Genomic DNA, 23,414 nt, shown 5'->3' on the forward strand with positions numbered 1-23,414 from the left:
GACCTTCCCCAAATAGAGGAGGCCCGGTCTTCGGTCAGGGGGATACGAGCAGCTGCGCTCCCCTGCTCGAGCCCCGGAACAAGCTCTCAAGAAAGGAGAAGAGAGCTGGCTGAGCAGCGGCGTGCATCAGTGGCTCTGGTCAGCTTCTTCATTTGTTCAGTGTGACCTGCTGCCTCAAGCCCCTGCCACCGTGTCTGGACTGTGACCTGCGGCTAAGGCTGAACTAAACCCTTCCACCCTGGACAGATGTTTATTGGGTATTCTGTCCCATAATGAAAAACTGGCTAATACCGTCACAGAAGGGGAGCTGGGGAGGGCTGGAGAGATGGCGTAGCGGTTAAGCGCTCGCCTGTGAAGCCTAAGGACCCCGGTTCGAGGCTCGGTTCCCCAGGTCCCACGTTAGCCAGATGCACAAGGGGGCGCACGCGTCTGGAGTTCGTTTGCAGAGGCTGGAAGCCCTGGCGCGCCCATTCTCTCTCTCTCTCTCTATCTGTCTTTCTCTCTGTGTCTGTCGCTCTCAAATAAATAAAATTAAAAAAAAAAGAAGGGGAGCTGGGGGAGGGGAGCAGTCAGCATAAGTGGGGGAGTGGTGAGAGAGGGTAACACAGAAGAGATATGATTAAAGTACATTATACCTATGTCTGAAAAATGGCCAAAAAAAAGTTTTTTTTTTTTTTTTTTTTTTTTGGTTTTTCGAAGTAGGTTCTCACTCTAGCCCAGGCTGACCTGGAATTCACTATGTAGCCCCATGGTGGCCTCAGATTCCAGGCTCTCCTGATACTTCAGCTTCCCGAGTGAAGGGCTGAAAAGCGTGCGCCACCAGGCCCAGCAAAAATAAAAATAAAAAAGCAAGAATTTAAAAAGATGAGACATAGGCTAGAGAGATAAATAGCTCAGCAGTTAAAGGCACTTGCTTGCAAAGCCTGACAGCCCAGGTTTAATTCAATTCCCATGTCAAACCAGATGCACAAAGTGGCACATGTGTCTGGAGTTCAGTGGCAGTGGCAAGAGGCCCTGGCATGCACATTCATATCTTCTCTCTCTCTCTCACTCTCTTTATGAGTGTGTGCTTGCAAAGAAAGAAATAAAATTAAAAAAAAATTTTTAAGGTGGGACAGGAAAGAAAACAGAATATAAAGGAAGAAGAACCAAAAGAGTATATACCACCTCAAAACCAAACTCCTAGTCTGGACATTGGTTGGCCTTCAACAAGAAAATGCTTTCAGAAATATTTTGCTGATAGCCTGCAAAGTAGACTTTTCAGATTCTTCCCCTTCTTCTGTGCTCCCAGGGATAAGGCCCAGGGCATCCTGCCTGGTAGGCAAATGATCTACAAGGAGTCCATCCTAGCCCAAGAGTCTTGGTCATGGTCAGATGCTATCTACAGATGTCTATAAACGAGGTCACCTTGGAGGAAAAATCCCACAGAGAGTGTAGACAGGTCTAACTGAGAGGACACACGGTCTCAAATCAAATCTATTTTAATTGACACATAGTAATTGTAAGTATTTGTAGGGAATAGTATGACAATTTAATATGTGTATATAACGCATAATGATTAGATCAACGTCACTGTTACAGCACCTCGGAAACGTGTCAGTTCTGAGTGGTGGGAACATTCAAAATGTTTCTACTAGCTATTTAACATTTTCTTTTTAAAATATTTTTATGTACTTGGGGCTGGAGAAATGGGTTAGCGGTTAAGGTGCCTGCCTGCAAAACCAAAGGACTCAGGTTCAATTCCCCACTGCCACATAAAGCCAGATGCACAAGGTGCCACATGCATCTGGTGAACCCATTCTTTCTCTGTCTGTCTCCTTCTCTCTCTCTCTCTCTCTCTCTCAAATAAATAAATAAAATATTAAATATTTTTATTTACTAATTTGCAAAGAGGAGAAATAAAGACAGGGAAGGAGAGAATGGTCCCACCAGGGCCTCTTGGCATTACAAACAAATTCCAGATACATGTAGAAGTTTGTGCATCTGGTTTTACATGAGTACTGGAGAATTGAACCCCAGCTGGCAGACTTTGCAAGCATGGGCCTTTAACTGCTGAGCCATCTCCCTAGTCCTGTTCTTTGACATTTTCAAATAGTTGTTCCTCATGTACTGTACTTCAGAGCGTTAGAAATTATTCCATTCTCTGTTGCTCCCTTCCTCCCTCACACTCCTCCCAAGGTCTTGAAACGACTACACTCAACTCTTTCCTCCTTTGAGACCAACTTCAGCTTCCATGTTTCAGTGAGACCATGTAGGATTTGTCAGTAGTATTTCTCTTTAAGGAACAAATTTTGATTCCTTGGCCATAGAGGTCCCATGGACATTAGTCTAAATGATTGGTTTTCCTGCTGGGCTATAGTAATCAGTCATTGCAAACTGTTTGTCCATTCCCCTCTGCTAGACTAAGAGGTAAACAGCTCAAAGAAAATTCAGGAAAGTAGCATGGATGGGCTTGGAAATTGGACAACAGGCAAGCAAGCCTGCCTTGGCCGTAGGTCTGCTGTTTACACACTATTCCACTTGGGGACAGTCATTTGATGGCTCTCCCTTGCAAAATTCAGTCTTGTCACCTGTCCAGTGAGAAGCCTCCCGGCTGGGCTGTCAGAAGAATTAGGTAAGATGGGTATGTAAATCACCTTGCAGAGTAAGCTTGGCATGCTCAGCCCATGGCATCTACTACTGCCATGAAGAGGGCTGTTGACAGGGGTTCGAGTCTTGTAATTGCATCATCATGCTCTCTGAGGGTGAACGTGACTGGGGTCAATGCACAGACCTCATGCCCTTGTTTTCAGATCTTCACTGGGTTTGGTATGAGTACTCGGGTAGCCATGAGCAGGTCTGCAACCCAATGCGATGTCCAGTACTTTGACCACAGCTGGACAAGTGACATGCTTAAATCCCCATGTGATGTAGGAGAAGGGACCCTACTCAGGGAATCATTTGTACAGAGACCAGATCAGAGAATAGTGACTTGGGGACAGTGCCTGCCTCTGAGGACAGGAGGAGCAAATTGGTCAAAATGAGAGAGGAGGGGCATCTTGGGCCAGCATAGCCACGGAGGCTCGTGTCCTTTCCGCCCGGGTCCGCTGCTCGCCCGCAGCTGGCCTTCACGCAGTTGCCGTGGGTTCCCACGCTGGCCCCGACTCAGTGGCCCAGTACCGCCTCGCGGGAACCCGGATGAGTCCTGGGGCCGCGCAGCAGGTCTCGGTGCCCGCGTAGGTACCAGGGAGGGTCACACATTGGTACCACCAGTACAGTGACGCACCTCCTCTGACGTTAGAGGGGATCAAGGACAGAGTTCTTTATGTCTTGAAACCCTATGATGAGATTAACCCTGAAAAGCTCTCAGTTGATTCCCATTTCATAAAAGTCCTAGGCTTAGATAGTTTGGACCAAGTGCAGATTATTATGGCCATGGAAGAAGACGAATTTGGATCTGAACTTCCTGATAGAGATGCAGAAAAGTTAATGTGTCCACAAGATATTGTAGACTACATTGCAGATAAGAAGGATGTATACGAATAAAGTTATCAGGTAAATAACCTTGCAAAAAAAAAAATGAGAGAGGAGGGCAGGAGAGATGGCTCAGCAGTTAAGGTGCTTACCTGCAAAGCCTAACGATCTGGGTTTGATACCCCAGTACCCACATAAAGCCAGATGCACAGTGCAGTGTATGCATCTGAGTTCATTTGCAGTGGATGGAGGCCCTGGCATGCCCATTCTCTCTTTTTTTCTCTCTCTCTCTCTACGTGTGTGTGTGTGTGTGTGTGTGTGTGTGTGTGTGTGTGTGTGTGTGTGTATTTTTGCTTGTAAACAAATAAAAAACATTTCCTGAAAAATGAGAGCGGAAACTAACCTCAGAGGTCAAAGACAGAGGAGGGTCTTGGAGGAGAGAATGCACAAGGCAGCAGCAAGTTCAAGGGAGAGACCACCCCACACGAGCCCTACCATCACCTATACTTGGGGTCTCCCATGTGGGACATGAGCACCCAGTCTTATGACAGCTGAACCATGCCTTCTATTCATTCCTCTCTTTTCTGATTAGCGACTATTTAAGAGCCTGTGCACAGCCCCACAAATGAAAAGGATCCTAATGGCTCTCATTTGGGCTGAGGTTTGTGTGCCATTGTTTGCCCACAAAAGCTGGATTCCATTAACTATGATCAGCTATTTCCTGCCATCGCACTGGCCTTGTGCTCACAAGCATTTGATGCTATTTAAAGCCCCCTCTTTACAAATATGCTTGGTCACATTTGTGTAGAGTGCATTCATGAAGGCCAGATTTCAACGCCCTCCGACCTGTCACTTCTGTGAACTGACTGCAGGGAGTGGAGGACTTCATTCTCTCCGGAGATAATTTGGAAATTGGAGAGAAGCCAAGAGGTCCTTGAATCCCCTTAGCACTTACCTTGGCTCCCAGGCTTCTAATGAAAAAGCTTCTTGGACAAAAAGGTTCTTTCAGGAAACCATCAACATTCTCTGCCAAGCAGGAGATTTATTGGGTGGGAACACACACACACACACACACACACACACACAGAGGGAGAGAGAAAGAGAGAGAGAGAGAAAGAGAGAGACAGCCATTATTTGAGGTAAATGAAAAACTATCTGGGGAAACTAATCATGTGAAAAGATAGCCTTGAAGATAGCAGCTTGGTTTTCTTTGCGATTAAAAATGGACTCACTAGGGTCTGAAGAGATATCTCAGCGGTTAAGGCGCTTGCCTGCAATGACTAACAACCCAGGTTTGATTCCCCAGTACCCATGCAAAGCCAAATGCAAAAAGTGGTGCATGCATCTGGAGTTCATTTGCAATGGCTACAGGCCCTGGCATACTCATAGTCTCTGTCTCTCTCTTTCTCTTTCTCCTTGCAAATAAATAAATTAAATTAAATGGACTATTTACAACTGTGCTGTGCAAGAAAACCAAAAAAAGTGAATGTATTTCCAGTCTGTCTCTGGAGGAAACATGTAAGAAAGCATGGGCTAATTATCAGGTGCTGTAATTAATAGCAAGTCAAAGATAAGCTATACGAAAATTTACAGGTATCAAAGAAATACAATCCTAATTCCTTCCCAATGGCAGGAACTAGAACAAGAAGTGTTGGAGGTGATTCTAAAAATAATCACAATCTGCTGGGCGGAGTGGCGCATGCCTTTAATGCCAGCATTTGGGAGGCAGAAGCAGGAGGATCGCCATGAGTTCAAGGACATCCCAATCTTAAGGCTAAGGGAATTCATGTCCGTTGGGTGTTTACAGTGTGAAACCCTTGACGCAAGCACTTATGAAGCATCTCAGTTAACTCTTGAAAACCTATGAAGTAGGTGTTATTATATGTTCATTTCTTTAAAATAAATATTTATTTATTTATGAGACAGAGTACATATTGGTACACCAGGGCCTCCTACCATGGCAAACGAACTCCAGATGCATTCACCACTCTGTGCATCTGGCTTTACATGGGTGATGGGAAACAAAACCCAGGCCTTCAGACCTTGGAAACAAGAACCTTGCATACCTCTTGCAAGCAGTAGGAGGAATCGGAGTTCACTTGTGTAGTAAGGCATTGTTAACATGTGCCACGGCCTGGAAGATGGCTCAGGGGATAAAGCACATGCCATGCAACTGTGACAATCTGTGTTTGGATCCCTGGCACCCACATAAATGTTGGGTGGCTGTGGCTGCCAACCTGCAATCCCAACACTTTGGAGATGAGAGTTCCCCAAAGCAAGCCAGCTAGCTAGACTAACGGAAGCATCAGCCTCTGGGTTCCAGTGAGAGGCATCAAGGAAGGCACCCAATGTCACCCTCTGGGCTCCCTGTACATGTGCATGCACACAAGCACCCACAAGCATATAAAACACACACACACACACACACACACACATACACATGCACGTGCATACAAAGGTATGCCATGCGTGCGCTAAATCATCTAGGCCTATAATTCTCGGATGTTTTAGCACTGACTCCTCTTTCCAAAGAAAAGGGATATGGGTAACATCGATACATAAAATTTTAACCACGTCAAATGTGTTTTATTAGTAAGAATTAAATGTTGATTAAAACACTACCCTATGGGGCTGGAGAGACGGCTTCGTGGTTGAGGCGCTGGCTTACAAAGCCTGATGGCCTGGGTTTGATTCCTCAGTCCCCATGTTTTAAAGCCAGGCTCACAAAGTGCGCATACATCTGGACTTTGCTTGCAGTGACTGGAGGTCCTGGCATGCCCATTTCCTCTCTCTCTCTCATTCTCTCGCCTTTAAAAACAAGTAAATTTAAAAAAAAATAGAATGGTAGTAGTTTCATCATAGTAGGTCGTCAGCAAACACCTTCCCTCTCTTCATTATTTCCCTCTGTGTTCCTCAGCATGCATGTTGACCTCTCTGACAGTGACAGCAGTCTTACTAATAAAGCTCCAAAAGACCAGAGACCATCAGTGACCAATTTGATCACAATTTGATCACAATTGAATCTTTGAATAGTTTGGACTCTGACTTTGACTCTTTTTTATTTTTTTCTAACTTGGGTTTGTTTAATTCTCCTGGAGAAAGGATTTTCTTTCTCCTTCCATATTTGCTGTCATTCCACATTCCTTGAGGCATACGCAAAACATTCTCTGGCTAAGTAACATTCCAAAGCCACGATTGCTGAAGCTAGGGATGGATAGCATTTGTTAGGATTTCTTTGAATTTGCTGCGTTATCTTTCACTTGACTTTAAAATATATAATGCATTGAGCTCCCCTTCCCACGTCAGATGCTTTTTATATTATCGTCATCACAGAACCAGCACAGCAAATCCAGAAAGCATAATCAATAATCACCATCACGAATTAATACGTTCTGGCAAGCTGGCATAGTGGTTTTGCTGTCAAGGCATAAGGACGCTGGATCATTTTGGAAAACCCTTCCCTTCGCTCAGATAGCCGCACCTGGTGGAAGGCTGGTTCTAAGTTGCTGCGCCCCCAGGCATTCACTCCTTCCCACCTGCAATCAGGGACTTAAATACATGCATAACGGCCGGGAGGAAATCATCAGCTTGTTGAAGTGACAGCTGACATCGGGAGGCCTTCTGAGCTGGAGGAGTGACATGTTAACAGCAGCATCCTGGAACAGTGAATCTCACAGCCACATGCAGGATAGATGACCTGAGCCCTCAACATTTCTCCTTCCTTGCCCTTGAACATCTGGGGGGGGTGGGCACAGGGTTGTTAAAGGGAGCAAAACCAGGATTTGCCAGAAGGGACTGGTGAGACTTAAAAATTTCAAGGTTCCATCAAAGAAGGTGGAGAGGTACTGCGCAGGGTTTATCCAACTGGTTTGGGTGTCCTAAATATTTGCGTGAGCTGGGCATGGTGGCATACGCCTTTAATCCCAGCAAGCACCCGGGAGGCAGAGATAGGAGGATCACCATGAGTTCAAGGCCACCCTGGGGCTACTTAGTGAATTCCAGGTCAGCCTGAGCTAGAGACCTTACCTCGAAAAACCAAAAAATAAAAAAATAAATATTTGCGTAAACAAGTCTATATTATTAAAGTGGCCACTCAGAAGTGTGTGCAGGCATCGGGTCCGCCATTGACCTGTGTTTTGGTTTAAAAGTTGCAAAAGAAGGAATGTACTCTGCCAGCATGAGGTCTGTTCATCTGGTTGCCACCTGAATTATTCTAGAACACATTGAGTTTGACAGATAACCCTGTTCTTAGCCATCCTCCAAAAGATGAGTGAAGTATTCACATTTAAATATATTCAGTCAAATTTCTTCCTTCTGAGAATGCATGAGACACAATGTCTTTATTCCTTAGTGAAATAAATATTCATGTTGGATGCATGTATGCTTATAAGAAAGAATAAGAAGGAATTATCTTTATTTAATTTCTTAGTCATTCTAGCCCTACAGAGCAAGCTTTTGGACTGGATAATGACATCTCCCAAGGAACCTAGTATTTTTCCTTAAGTCATAAATATTCCCAAGCTTGGTAAGCCAACATTTTCCATTCCCAGGAAAACAAATGAGACAGACAGATAGTGTTTCCATGAGTACTTTGGGACCCGAGACATCAGCATGAGAGGAAGGGTGGTATTGCAGATGTCCCTCACTCGGGTGGCAAGCACTGCTTGAGATTTTCAGGGTAGCTGGGAAGTCAGAGGGAACTGTGGGAGAGGCTGTCACAATGCAGTCAGCGTCCTTATAGGAAAGGAAGCCTCAGACTAGGAGCAGGACCCCCATGGAAGCCTCAAGGAGACCCAGAGAGCCGCGGTCATGTGTAGTCCAGAGGCTTCGCGCCGCCCAAATCCCTGCGAGATGCTTGAATCTCTTCTCGCATCTTTTTTTTTTTTTTTTCCCACTTACAGTTCATCTAAGACTCATCTAACATCCCTGGGCTATAGACATCCTCTGATCACAACCTTGCTGTTGCTAAATGAGGTGTTTATTATCTTGAGGTTTTGTTTTTTTTTTTTCCAAACTGGCCTCCAAGATAAATCAGTAAATACTAACAACAAAAGCACATCAAGGGCTGGAGAGATGGCTTAGTGATTAAACACTTGCCTGTGAAGCCTAAAGACCCCAGTTCAAGGCTCGATTCCCCAGGACCCACGTTAGCCAGATGCACAAGGTGGCACATGCATCTGGAGTTTATTTGCAGTGGCTGGAGAACCTGGTGCGCCCATTCTCTCCCTCTCTCTCTCTCTCTCTCTCTGTCTTTGTCTCTCTCAAATAAATAAATAAAAATAAACAAAAAAAACCACATCTAAGAATAGAAATAATGGGCTGGAGAAAAGGCTTATTGGTTAAGGGCGCTTGCCAGTGAAACCTAAGGACTCGGGTTTGGTTCCCTAGTACCCATGTAAGCCAGATGCTTCTGGAGTTCATTTGCAGTGGCTGGAGGCTCTGGCATGCCCATTCTCCCTCAATCTCTCTCTGTCTCTCACTCTCTCTCTCTCTTTCCTTCTCTCTCTCAAATACTTTCTAATAAGTAAAACAAAAAATAGAAATAATGTTATAAGAAATCCCTAAATGCTTAGATTACCATCATTCAGAACATTATTACAATGCAAATAAACCCAGGTGTGGTGGCGCACACCTTTAATCCCAGCACTTGGGCGGCAGAGGTAGGAGGATTGCTGTGAGTTCGAGGACAGTTTAGGACTACAGAGTGAATTCCAGGTCAGCCTGAAAGACCCTACCTTGTAAAAACTAAAAACATGAAAAAATAAAGTGCAAATAAATTGTTGTGATTTGCCAGTTACAACCCTGGCTTTAAAGCCCGCTGGAGAATCATGTGTAAACAGAAGTGGGGCTTCAGGGCTAGAGCGATGGCTTAGCAGTTGAGACACTCACTTGCAAAGCCTCAGGACCCAGGATCGATTCCCCAGTATCCACATGAGCCAGCTGCACAAAGTGGCGCATGCGTCTGGAGTTCCTTTGCAGTGGCTGGAGGCTCTGGCACTCCCATTCTCTCTCTCTCTCTCTCTCAAATAAATATATAAATAAAAAGAAGTGGGGCTTCAGGGGACACTGTAAATAAAGCAGCTCCTCCACTGGCTCCAAGGTCTGTGCAGCTTGTGTGAGGCGAAGCACCCATGGCAAGGGACCAGTCTGAGGGGGAAGCACAGGGAGAGCCAACAGCAGTCCCACATTTCTCCAGCCCCCTACTCCATGCCAAGACTGAGCCGGGTACTCTCATCTGCTTCTTTGATTTACTTCTCCCAAGAGAACCATGAATTCTCATTTAAGGATTGCCCTCCTATAGGAAAACAATGTCACTTGCAATGGCACGATGTGTTTGCACTATGGAAATAGAAAGGGGACAAAAGAGCTCCGAACGAGCAAGTCTCGAAGCAGGCAGCTAGGCATACACCTAGAGGTAAAATGTCAGTGGAGACTTGGGGGCGGGGGTGGGGGGGTACAGAAAGAAGTGGAAATCACAGCAGATCAAGTTCAGATTCAAGGCCAGCCCCTGGCAGTTTCACCTCACCCTCATTGACCCTCACCATCTCCTAGTTTCTCTCCTGCCTCTTTTCTCTATCCCTCTTCCTTCTCCCCAGGCCTAGAAGCAAAACCAGGACTTGTCAGGGTTTGGTAGTTTGACAGAGTAGTGCTGGATCTCACGCTGGTTGGACAAGTGTTTCTACCACTGAGCCACATCTCCAGCCCATAACCAGCCCTTGTAAGCTTAGCATTATCTATGATTTCTTGTCGCCTTGGTTTCTACTGATCCCAGACCTCAGAGTCCCAGATTATCCAAGTATTTTCACAACGCCAATTTTCCCTCTAAAAGGATTTGGGATTATTCTACTACCAGATGAAACTGTCTTCACACGTCAAAGGGGCATAATAATAAGAAAAAGAAAGGAAGTAGATAGACTATTTGATGCGAGGAAACTTTAATAAAACCCTGGCTCTGGGGCTGGAAAGATGGCTCAGCAGTTAAGGCACTTGCCTGAAAACTCTAAGGAACCGAACTCGATTCCCCAGTACCCACATAAAGACAGATTCACAAAGTGGCACGTGGGTCTGGAGTTCATTTGCAGTGGCTACAGGCCCCGGCACACCCCTTCTCTCTCTCTCTCATGAATGAATGAATAAATTAATTAAATATAGTTTTTAATTCCTGGCTCTGAAGAAGCAAGAGGGCATCACAGTGTCAAGGAAAGGGGTATGCAGCAGGAAGTCTTCACTTTGCCAACTTGGAGGCGTCACTTCCCCTCCTGGGGCTTGACATCTTCATTTGTGGAGGGAGCAGCCCAGGTTCCAGATCCTTCCATGACTTGGCTTTCTCAGGAGAATGTGTCTGAGAACATGTCTTCTCTGCACCTTTGCCCCCAGTAGAAACCTCACAGAGAAAAGCTATCCAACAGCATTTATTTTTCCTTTTCCATTTGAAACCAAAGAGTGATCTTGTGTTGTCTTTGTTTTGACTGGATGGAGAGTTGCTTGTCATCTGGGGGGCTGGGGTGCAATTTGAGAAAAGAAGAAAGAGCAGACAGTAAACAAGAAGTGACCTAACAGGTCAAGTGATCCCAGATTCCTAAGGTCTTGGGTTTCTAGGACGCCTCTGGGAAAGAAAATGAATTGTTTTAGGATTGGCTCTCAGGAGATCCGTGAAAAGGCACAAGTCTCCCTCACAAGCTGCTCCCTGACCTGAAAGTGTGTGTAGCCGAGGGTGTTGGTGCCCGAGCTGATGGCAGACAGAACCAGGGGCACAGTGCCAGCTCTGCCACCGGAAGGCTGTGCCAGCTTGTGTGGGCTTCTACGTCTGTCTAAGACTTGGGTCCCACCAAAGTGAGCTGCTGTGGGAATTAAATGGGATGAGGGTAATGAGACCTGTGCATGCCTAGAACCTTACAGCTGCTAGTTGTGTAGTGACCGAAAGAAGTCATGGCAGCTTGGATTGGTAAATTAGCCCATTTGAAATAATAAATTCGTCATCCTCTCAGAATCATTTGTTGCATGTGCGTGCATGTGTGGTGTGCACGCATATGTAGGTGCATGTTGGGGGGGGGTGCATGTGTATATGTGAGTGTGGAGGCCAGAGATCAATGTTATGTATCTTTAATTTGTATTTATTTGAGAGACAGGCAGAAAGAGAGAACGAGAATGGGTACACCAGGGCCTTTAGCCACTGCAAACAAACTCCAGATGCATGTGCCATCCTGTGCATCTGGCTTATGTGCATTCTGGGGAATCGAACTGGGTCCTTTGGCTTTGTAAGCAAGCGCCTTAACCACTAAGCCATCTCTCCAGCCCAACGTTAGGTATCTTTTTTTGTTGTTGTTGTTTTGATTTGTTTTTCGAGGTAGGGTCTCACTCTAATCCAGCCTGACTTGGAATTCACTCTGTACTCTCAGGGTAGCCTTGAGCTCCCCTGAAGCAACCTTCCTACCTCTGCTTCCCAAGGGCTGGGACTAAAGGTGTGTGCAACCACGCCCAGCTTAACGTTAGGTGTCTTTATCACTTGCTGTTCACTCCATTTTGGAGACACAGTCTCTCAATGAACCCAGATCTCACAAGTTTGGCTAGAAAAGCTAGCCAGCAGGAACCAGAGAACCTCCCATCTCTGCCTCCCCAGCCCCAGAATTACAGGCACATGACACCATACCTGACATGTTACATGTGTGCTGGAGATCCAAACTCAGGCCCTCATGCCTGTGTGGAAAGTGCTCGACCAAGGGAGCCATCTCCCCAGACCCCCAGAATCTTTATACTGTAAGCCCAGGCATGTGAGCAGCAGTATTTAAAAGACAAGAAAATATACTTTGGAGCCTGAGGGCAATTTGCCCACAACTATTCTGTGTATGGCACAGTACTGTGATCCACAGCTTTTGTTCCAGAAAGTTCTGGGGTATTTCATTTGCTCTCTAGCCACTTCCAAGTGACAACAACCAATGAGTTGGGAAGTCAAGATGTGACTTTCACCATCCCACAGGGAGAGAATGAGTCCCTGGACAGATGAAACCACTTAAGTGGTTCACACCTTAACACGGGTGTGAGCGAGCCAACACAGGACTCAAAAAGCTGTTAACTAAACCTGATGAATCTCACAGGGGAGCTAATAATGCTGGCATATGAACCAGACCCAGCAGACACTTGTTTTTATAAATAAAGTTTTATTGGAACAGCTTTCACAGTACAACAGCCCAGCTGAGTGGTTGTAATAGAGACCTCATGACTGCAGAGCCTAAAATGGCCATCGTCTGTCTCTGTACGAAAGAAATTGCTGGTCTCTGGATCAAAAGCAGCACTTTACAAACTTGAATGTGCACAGGAAGTACCTGAGGGTGCTGTTAAAATGCAGATTCTGATTTCATTGGCCTGGGAGAGGTCCCAAAATGTCGACAAAGACCTTCACATGATGCTTATACTGGACTGTGACCATGACTGCATTTTGATTAACAGGAGGCTGGGAAAAAATGAAATGAGCCGGGCGTGGTGGCGCACGCCTTTAACCCCAGCACTCAGGAGGTAGAGGTAGGAGGATCTCCATGAGTTTGAGGGCACCCTGAGACTGCATAGTGAATTCCACATCAGCCAGGGCTAGAGTGAGACCCTACCTTGAAAAACCAAAAAGTAAATAAATAAATAAAATGAGTCTTAGTAGCATGTGTGTGTGTGTGTGTGTGTGTGTGTGTATACAGTGTGTATTATGCATACATGTCCATATGCATGCTGATGGATGTACTTATGTGTACACATGCATGTGGCGTCCAGAGGTTAAAAGAGGTTAACAGGTATCTTCTTCCTCAATTGTTCTCCACTTTTTTTTTTTTTTTTTTTTTTTTTTTTTTTTTTTTTTTGAGGCGAAGGTCTCTTATTGAACCTGGAGCTCACTGATTCATCTAGACTAGCTGACTAGGGATCCTGTGTCTCCATCTCCCCGCTGGGATTACAGCCGTGCACTGCCGGCCACACCCGGCTTTTACATGTGTGCTGGGAATCCACGCTAATATCCTTAGGCTTGCATAGCAGGCAACTTACCCACTGAGCCATCTCCCCAGCCCACGTCTTATTATTATCCATTAAACAAAAAGCAACCAGGCTGGAGAGATTGCTCAGCGGTTAAGGTGCTTGCTCACAAAGCCTAATGTCCTGAGTTCGATTCCCCAGGACCCATGTAAAGCCAGTGCATACATCTGGAGTTTGTTTGCAGTGGCTCTAGGCCCTGGCATGCCCATTCATTCTCTGTCTCCTTGCAAATAAGTAAAATACTTAAAAAAATTTAAAACCAGGGGATGGAGAGATGGCTTAGCGGTTAAGGCATCTCCTGCAAAGCCAAAGGACCCAGGTTCAATTCCCCAGGACCCACGTTAGCCAGATACACAAGGGGGCGCACGTGTCTGGAGTTCGTTTGCAGTGGCTGGAGGCCCTGGCGCACTCATTCTCTCTCTCTCTCTTTCTCTGTCAAATAAATAAATAAGTAAAAATAAAAATATTTTTAAGCAATAAAACCAAGCATTAAGTTCACTTTGGAAGGATTCTCATCCAAAAGCTAAAATGAAAATGTTGCTAGTTTTAGAGGAAAGTGCCAGTGTAAGAGGCAGAATGAGAGAAAAATGCTAGGAGTAAGTTCAGTGAATGAATGAATGATCACCAGGATCCCCACCAGACCCTGGCTATAACACGACCCCACCCCCACACACCACAGAGCTTAGATCTGAAGCACGCTAACACCCTGGCAGGTCCCAGCCCACGCGCCTCCCTCTTCCTCACATCTTCCTCTTCTTCCCACCAAGCCCACCCAGCTGGTCCTTCCTTCAGCACATCTCTGTGCCCTTGACCTCCTTTCTGATTCCACGTCGCAGTTTGAGGCTCCTCTCACCTTTGCCCCTCCTCATGCACTTGACTGGGTGCTCCCCGGCCCCTCGCCGCCTCCCTCTCCAGTGCACCTGCCGGACATCAGCTGCAAGAGCATTTCAGCCGTTACTCCCGCCCCCACCCTCCAGAGCCTGGGAACTCCAAACCCCACGCTTCCAGTGCCGCCGCCTGTCCTCCCAACGTCTCATCTCACACCCTCAGCTGACCCTCTCAGCAGGACCTGCAGATCACCATAACGCGATAGCCGAAACCCCCCCCCAACCCCCAATGTTGTAACGAATCCTAGACCTGAGGGCTAATTTAGGTGGTGGGTGCTCAGAGGAGGGCGCTGGGAAACCGAGAGTCTCAGGTTCGAGACCTGGCTCTTCAAGGGAGCAGGATAGCACTGGACAGTTTTAGGTCAGCTGGGCGTACCCTGAAACAATTCATGACAGACAGATTTTTTTTTTTAGCATTTTCTTGAACATTCTAGAAATAAACAGGCTGACCATTCCACCCACATTTTTTTTTAACTTATTTATTTGAGAGAGAAAGACAGATAGAGGGAGAGAGAGAGAATGGGCGCGCCAGGGCCTCCAGCCTCTGCAAACAAACTCCAGACGTGTGCGCCCCCTTGTGCATCTGGCTAACGTGGGACCTGGGGAACCAAGCCTCGAACCGGGGTCCTTAGGCTTCACAGGCAAGCGCTTAACCGCTAAGCCATCTCTCCAGCCCTCCACCCACATTTTTAACATTCTATAGTAACATTCCAAGACATGAAACTATGCCTCACCAACATGGTGGAATCATCTGCATCACAATTCAATGAATGTAAGGTCAGCCTGAATCTCTGGGGCTACTCTTCCTCTAAGAGCTCTCAACAACCATGTCTTTTAAATGTTTAGCCACTGTTTTGGGTTGGGTTTTTTGTTTTGTTTTGTTTTGTTTTTAATCCCTCAACTAGTTGTTTAGGTAACCATCTTTACAAGGCCTCTAGGTGCCGTCTGGTGGAGGAAAATGCATGCAGGCACATTTGGAAGTAACCAGTAGGTGACAGAAGTGACACTATGCACACCCGAGTATTGTGGTCTCAGGATTCACCCACAACTCTTTGAGAGCCTCTGGTTGTGACCACACCTGTGGACCCAAGCTACTTATGTCCTGGAAATTCTGGAAACACATCGGCCCACTCTTGCTTCTTTGCTGATAATCTACATCCTCAGAACTCTACTCCACGGAGTGTAGACAATGTCCCCTCCTCCTCCCCTCTTCCCCAGTCCTGGCCCTTGACAGCCCAGCCTACAGCCTCTGATAGACCCTTCCCACACAAGATTTTCCTGGTGTCAGCCTCTTCTTGCAACCCTAAAAATATTGCAATGCCATGTGCCCAGATTTTTTTTTTTTTAGTTTCTTTAAATAGAATTGACTATATAGGCTTAGATTCTAAAAATAGAAATCCAACAATTTCTACAGTTCTATACAAAAATACAGACGCCTCACTTTTACATATTATTACTGTCATTAGACATGCCATGTCCATTCCTCTCCCCTTCCCCTAGTTCAGTCTGTTGGGAAGTTAGATCATGAAAGTTAAGATTGGATTTGCAGGACTGGAGAGATGGCTCAGCGGTTAAGGAGCTTGATTGCAATGCCTAACTAACAACCTGGGTTCAATTCCCCAGTACCCACATAGAGCCAGATGCACAAAGTGGTGCATGCATCTGGAGTTCATTTACAGTGGCGAGAGGCCCTGGCACACTCATGTTCATAGTCTCTCTCTCTCTCTCCCTCCCCTTGCAAATAAATAAGTAAAGTATTGATAAAAAAATTTTAAACACTTTTAAAAAAGATCAGAATTGTACAGTTTGGGGTGCCCTCACCCTCCCTAGAAAGCAAGGAGTAGTAATTCCACAGAAATGAAATGTCTTCCTGACAAGGCTCCTTTCTTCAGATTTGTAAATACTGCTGCAGCTGCTCCCTACCCAATTTTATCCTACAAGAGCACCAACATTTTCTTCCAGTTGAGTCCCTGGGTAAGGTGCTATTCTCTAGAGAGACAGGGTGAGGTACGAAAATGTGACAACCACAAGCTTGAGTAAAAGCAGATCACTGCTTTCAAAATTGCCTTCATTAAGGAAGCCAAAATACCTTTCATCCCATGAACCATTTCACGCTTCAGATGAGCGACAGTGTCAGTTCCCCCCGCCACCCCCCCACCACCCCCCCGCCGGTGTTTCCTGGTTCCAATTTAATTTTGTCTCCGCGAAGTAAATTTCCTTGACTGTAAACATGGAAGGACTCTTCACATCAGGGTTTCATCTCTTTTTGTCAAAAAACCAGTTTGGCACCAGAAGGGACCTTAGGGATGACGCAGTTCAAGGAGCAAATTGAGCCAACGACTCTGATCTCTTGGCTCGTCCTGGGGCAGCAGCTATTTCACTCAGCGGACACTTACTGGCCATCCACAGTGTGCCAGACACTGAACTCTCTCCTGGACATCAGCCTACTTGGGCTAAAGTTGAGCCAAAGGGCAATCTTAGAGGATTCTTGCCGGTTAGTTTGATGGTAGTAAGGCAGTACTTTATTTTACTTCATTGTATTTCCTTTCTCTAAACTTAATACCAGGAAGACTGAGCTCATTTTTTAAAATATTTTTAATTTAGTAGAAGCTTTGCACAGACACATCATAGGTTGGCACCATCATTTCCCTCCTCCCTGCCCCCATTCCCCTGAGGGCCCTCCTCAGTGGCATTGTTGATGTTCACCATGTAATTGTCACTATGAGTTGTGAGAGCCTCAGTCTGTCATTGTGGAGAGGGCTTGATTTCTTTTTTAATTTTGTTTTTATTTTACAACAGGTTAAACTGTAGATCCCCTCATCCTCCTTATCCCCACCCTCCCTTTCCCTAACAGCCATCCTTCGTGGGGTTGTTGGTAGTCACTGTGGGCTCACGAAGACCTCCTTCTATGGAGGGGGGGGGTCTGTGCCTTGACCTATTCCTACTCACCTCGTGGCTCGTACAACCTTTCCGCCCCCTCTCCCACAATGAGGAGCTAACTTTTGTGCGTGTATGTGCGTGCAGGTAAGTGTACGCGTGTTCATGCGTGTGGAAGTACACGTGTGTATGTGCGTGCATGTGCGCTTGTATGCACAGCCATGTGCAGGCCCGAGGACACAGCCCTGTGGGCGTTCTTCTGTCAGAGGCCAAGTCGAGAAACCCCAGGCATCAGTCACACCGGACCTCCAAACCCCGGCAGCCCTTGTTCGGTCTGAGCTGCTCCGCTTCTCCCATTATTTTATAAGGGGAAGTCCTGTATATTTCTGCAGCAAGTTTTCTTTGAACGTGTGCTTTCCCTCACATGCCCAAGGCCCTGGGTTCAATCCCTACCACATGCAGGCTCCCCCAACCCTCACAAAACAAAAGCAAAAAACACAGTGGTTGAAGACTGAAGACCACTTCAGTAGAAGATGACACCTCTTGCCTTATAACTGAGACAGATGGGAAGAGAGCCAAGTAGGTACAGGTGAAGACCACTGGGGTAAATTGAGAACAACTACCCAAACCCCAGTGTTGGCTGCACGAGACTCTGCCCACCATCCTCACAACATTTGCAAACCATATTGAGATGACTACATTGTGTCTCTCACTTCAGACCCCGGATTGGCAGCTTTTTTGTTTTTATTTCCTACAGAGAGCCAGATCATAAATAGCTTAGGCTTTGTGGACCATCGCGTCCATGTTGCAACTACCCAGTCCTGCTATTGTGGGGCCCCAAGCAGTGACAAGTAAACAAACGCATATGTCTGTGTTTCATTCGTTCTTTATTTATACTAACAGGTGGTGGGCCAGCCTCGGCCCGCCAGCTGCGGCTGGCTGACCCCTGCGTTCGACTCTGAGCGGGAACTGGGTTTGAATAACCTACACGGCCGTTCTGGCCTGTCTAACTCCGCATTGGCACGAGGCTGGGGTTGGCTCCGAAACACTTGCTAAACAGAGGGGTCAGCTGTGCAGGCACAACTTCTAGAATATGAGAATAACAACTGGAAGAAGATCCCGGCAGGACTTCCCAGGGAGTTTCTACATACCATTTAACCATTTCCCTATGTTGAACATTAAGGGTGATTGCAGTTTTCTTTTATGGCTAATAATGTTGTGATGTGCTCCTTTGTCCTAAAGCCATTGGCCTCAGTTCTTATCATTTCCTTAGCACGGATTCCTAGAAAAAGAATGTAGTGCTTGACACAGTCTGGATTGCTAAATTGCTTTCCAAGAAGGTGGTATTGATCTACATTCCTAACAGTAACACGAGAGATATTTATCATAGGCAAAGATCTCTTTCAACAGAATGTCATCAATAAAGGGTTTTGGCCTCCATATGTATTTCCACGAATTAGCTCATCATAAATATTAAGTAAATTGGGTGTTAGCTACAAATCATTTTAATATTCTCCCTTGCTGGTGTAATGGCATGCTCATTAAGGAACGTTGTTTTACCTGTCAGGATCATCTTAGCCACTTGAGGTTGACTTGCCCCGCACGCTTACGGAGCGCACACATAACATCTGCTTCCCATTAGGGAGTAAGGAGCCCTTGCTATCTGAATGCCTGGCACCGCCTTCCTCGCCGTTGACGGACAGATCCTCCTCCCTGTGAAATTCACCACCAAATATGTCATCCAGATTGTTCATTTCCCTCGGGAAATTTCATTTAGGTTAATTTTGGCACACAATTGGGGGTAATTCTTGAGCAATTTCTCCTATGATGGCTTGTAATGGGTAAAATTTTCCAAAAACGTGTTGCAAAAAAAAAAAAAAATCACTGGAAAAATATTAAGTATCTCTGATACTTGTCCAATCACCTTTGCAACGGCAAGAGAAATCTCTGCTGAACAAAGCAGAGGGAGATGGGTGGTGGCGGCTGATCTTTTCTCTGGCTTTCATCAGTAGGCCCTGTCTGAACAGTCAAAACGGAGAATATGTGTAAGACATCTTGTTTCCATGATCCACCGTGTCTTCCTTTGGCTTTTTAGCCTTTCCTGAATTTGTCTGGATGAAGTAGAGAGTATTTCTGATTGAGAGGGAATTTTTTTTTCAAATGCTATCAAAAATGGTGGTGGGTCCCACGATTCCATGATTATGAGGTATTTTTTTAAGTGGGTAAATTTTAGACAGAATGAAATCTTCCAAGGATGATGGTGACAGAACCCAGCATTTTCTGAGAACTGACCATACTATAACCCTGTAACATTCTGCAGCGGGAGTACCTTCCACGTTTCCTCACGGGACTCTTCCACTGGTCTGGAGAGGAGACACCATGGCCATCCTCAGCCACAAATAAACAGCCCAATGGACATGTCCAATGAGTCAGCATTTGTAAGCAACAGAGTTAGCACACACACAAACACACACACACACACACACACACACACACACACACACACAGAGTGAGAGAGAGAGAGCATGTCTGGAAGACTGTAATTCTCACCTGAAGTACCTACTAATGACACTCTTGTGACACCTCTGAAAAAGTTTGGAAATAGGTCACCAGTATTGTCATCCCCACTGGACACCAATTGCTCAGCCTTCTGATACGCAAGCCCGAATCCAGGACATTCCTCCCTGCTATCTTTTGGAGGAGGGCTGTTTCCAGCACGCACAAATCAGGGACCAAGCCAGGACTACTCCTCTGGGTTCCTAGTTTCCAATCCAACATTCGTGCCATCATTCCACACTATTCTTCCTGACAAATGACATCAGCTATACTCACCAATGACATGGCAGTGTTCTGGGCAGGGGCCGGGGAGGGAGAATATTAGCCGCTTTAGATAAAGTTACAACACTTAATCCACGCATACGCTGGTATTTCATGGACCCGTAACATCCACAGAAGAACATGTAAAATGTGGCAAAAATCCAACTAAGGCCTATCCTTGAGTTAATGGTATAATGCTGATCTCAGTGGGGCACACGGTTTTGACAATGCATAGTGAGTGAGATTTGTGATCATGTGGGCAATGTGGGTAGAAGGTCAGTGAGACCCCCTGTACTCCTTGGGATTTAAACTATTTTTAAAATAAATAAATAAATAAGTTCCAATAACAAGAATGCAGTGTAGGGCTGGAGATATTGGCTAGCAGTTAAGGCGCTTGCCTGCAAAGCCTAACGACAAGGGTTCGATTCCCCAGTGACCACAAAGAGCCAGAGGCACAAAGTGGCCCATGCGTCTGGACTTCATTTGCAGCAGCTAGAGGCCTTGGCACTTCCTGTTTGAAGTGTAACAACACAGATGCACTCCACCATGCCTACCCCTCCCCATGAAGGACTGTACCCTCTCAAACCATGAGCCAAAGGAATTGCCTTCCTCCCTTCCTTTGCCTCTGTCAGGAATTTTGTCAGAGTGATGAGAAAAGTAGTCAGTATACCTTGTCACTCTAGGAACATGATTTATTCACCCCTACTTCCACACTTTTATACATATGTTCCCTTCCCTAGAGAACCTTGGGAGAATGAACTCAGCAGGATAAGCTGAGCCCAGGGTTAACGTGAACGTACCACAGCCTGGGAAAGGAGAGGAACATGGGGTATTTCTAGACAGGGCAGGTCAGTGTGCCGGTCACATTTTCTGTCCATCTTCCCCTTCAGCAAGTCAGGGGCATCTCCTTACGTGAGCTCGGCTAGACTCTTGGCTTTAGCAGGATGGGTCCTACTTTCCAGAGCCCCTATCAGTGGTGGCATTTCCTTGTTTCAAAGCAAGGGAGAATGCCAGGCAGTGGGAACATGGCAGTCATGCACGGAAGACATTTTCCTTATTTCCTTGCTAAAATGTGCATGGGGCAAGGGGTAAGAAATTTTTGAGGGAGGAGAAGTACGTAGCAAACATGGCATTTTGAAAAGATAATTGGATGTGGATGAACATATTGAGATGATGTTCTGTTACTGTCAGAAATAATGTTTTACAGAGAAGCTATTTGTGGAGAGACCAGTTATTACTGATGGACTAATGTGAACTGGGGAATATGGAAGCAATAATGCAAAAGTACAGCATCTGCAGAAAGATGCCATTCAAATGCTGAAGGAAGAGGGGCGAGAATGAACGCCTTTTTATTTGACCTCACTTAGAGGGTTTGACCTGGAGGATCCAGATGGACAGACCCAGGGTTCTTTAGCATAATCAGAAGTGAACTTTGAATGGTCTCCTGACCACTCTGCCCCTGAGATGTGGTCTGATGATGGCTCTTGGACTCCCAAAACCCAAACAAGTCTGTGAGTCAGTGAACATATGTCTCGAGTTTCAGAATACCATTCTGATTTCAAGCATCTTTCTGTATCCCCACAACCCAGGCAATAATCCTGTAATCCCAATATTTCATCAACTAAACTACATTCCGCTGACTTCCATCTGCCTGTGGAAATAGAACAGAATTCTTTACTCAGTCCATAAGTCCCAATTGTGAATCCAGGAAACATGATCGTGAGCCCTATGGAATCTGCTCCAGCAGTGGGGAAATAGTCCAACCAAGATCATTCCATTCTGTTCAAGTTTCCTTTTTTTTTTTTTTTTTGCATGTGTACGTATGTGTGGTGTGCATGCATGTATGCACGTTCATATGGTGTGGGTGCACATGTATGTGCAGCTGCACATACATGGGAAGGGCAGAGGTGGAGGTCTGGTGTTTTCCTCAACTGCTTTCTGCCTTTTTTTTTTCTGAGGTAGGGTCTCACTCTAGCCCAGGCTGACCTGGAATTCACTATGTAGTCTCAGTGTGGCCTTGAACTCGTGGCTATCCTCCTACTTCTGCCTCCCGAGTACTAGGCTTTCTCAGTGGAGCTGGAGTTCAGCCTTTGGGCTAGACTAGCTAGCCAGTGAACCCCAGGGGATCTTCCTGTTGATGCTTCCCTAGAACTAGGGAGACGAGCACGTACCTCAGTGCCCAACCTTTAGGGAGTGACAGGAAACCAAATTCAGACCCTCATGTTTGCACAACAGGCACTTATCCCATTGAGCCTTCTCCCTGAAGCCCCCAAAATTTCACTTGGAATGCAAAGTAAATTGTCCAGTAGGAACACGGATGTGTGGTGGGAGTTAGAGACTAAGCAGAAGAAAAAAAAAAAATCTTGAGATTGGGGAAAGGGAGGGGAAGCTCAGGATAGATAGAGTTCCCACAAACAGCACTGACGATACAAAGAGCACCCCGTTATTTAGCAGCTTGCCCTCCTTTTTGGTGTTGTTTCAGCAAAGTGCCTGGGGAAAATAAGCAAGCACCAAACCTTCTGTGCCCCAGTTACAGGGAGAGATTCAGATCTCAAACTATTTTACCTCATTTCCCAAGGAACTGGGCCAGAGAACACCACTGGGGGATTATTTTGCTGCGAATTTGTAGTAACTGTAACTCGGAACAGACGTGGAGGCCAACCTCCATCTTAGTTTTGGTTCTCGCCATAGTTCCAAGGAGACTCTGCTCAAGAAAGTCCCCGCGGGAAGCACCCTTGGCCTCCGCGTAGCTCGGCGGGGATCTGCAGAACAGCTCTCCCCGCCGGCTCTATGCAAGCATCTAACCCCTACTGGTTCTCGACTTGTTGTCCTCTGAGATTTTTTTTTCTTCCTGGTCATTTATCGCCACCAAATACACTTTTAGAGTGATCCACCTGTTTACTGGGTCTGTCTCCCACCCGACTCTTCTGTAGCAATTACTCTTTCATTGCTGGGACGAAATAACCTGGCCCAAAGCAGCCTATGGGAGGAAAGGGTTTTATTTCAGCTTCCAGCTTGGAAGGGAAGTTTCATCATGGAGAGGAAAGCATAGCCAAGCTGGGGTAGGAAGCCTGGGTCCCATCTCCACCTCAACAGGAAGGTAGTCTGAGGGAGCTCTGAGCACCCAGAGGGCAGGACTAATATACATCAAGGGCCACCCCCAGTGACACACCTCCTCCAGCGAGGCTCCACCTTCCAAAAGCCCCACAACTTCCCCAAACCGCCACCAGCTGGGCACCCAGCATTCTAAACACACGAGGGGCCTGGAGATATGGCTTAGCAGTTAAGGTGCTTGCCTGAGGAGCCTAAGGACCCAGGTTTGATTCCCCAATACTCACATAAACCAGATGCACATAGTGGCACATG

The 23,414-nt window shown here is 46.2% G+C and overlaps 1 protein-coding gene across 2 annotated transcripts in view; it reads left to right on the top strand.

The window, feature by feature from the left end:
• The window catches only part of Thsd4 (thrombospondin type 1 domain containing 4), a 694,201-nt gene that overhangs the window by 562,718 nt on the left and 108,069 nt on the right, over positions 1 to 23,414 (top strand). The gene's annotated exons all lie outside the window — the stretch shown is intronic.

The sequence above is a fragment of the Jaculus jaculus genome, chromosome 10 (assembly GCF_020740685.1).
Source record: "Jaculus jaculus isolate mJacJac1 chromosome 10, mJacJac1.mat.Y.cur, whole genome shotgun sequence".
Taxonomy (NCBI): domain Eukaryota; kingdom Metazoa; phylum Chordata; class Mammalia; order Rodentia; family Dipodidae; genus Jaculus; species Jaculus jaculus.